This window comes from Eufriesea mexicana, unplaced genomic scaffold (genome assembly GCF_001483705.2).
Source record: "Eufriesea mexicana isolate 0111107269 unplaced genomic scaffold, ASM148370v2 scaffold1488, whole genome shotgun sequence".
NCBI lineage: Eukaryota > Metazoa > Arthropoda > Insecta > Hymenoptera > Apidae > Eufriesea > Eufriesea mexicana.
Window position 1 is genome coordinate 1 of NW_016909583.1, and position 278 is coordinate 278.

Genomic DNA, 278 nt, shown 5'->3' on the forward strand with positions numbered 1-278 from the left:
TTATATCACTAGAAATTGGAAAATATGTTAAGTTGCATCTTCAAATTGTTCTAAATTCATACTCTACATTAGACATGCAAATATGAAAAAAAACAATTTCTATTCGACTTCCAAACATTTTTGGATTTTGTTCGCAAAATTTGTTAACTGCGTTAATTAATGTTGAATAATATATTACGAAGAATTTTATCGTTTTAAATAAACTTTATAATTTTAATATTATTTTATTGCTAAAATTATGTATCAAATAATTACAAGTGTTTAAATATGCAAATGTT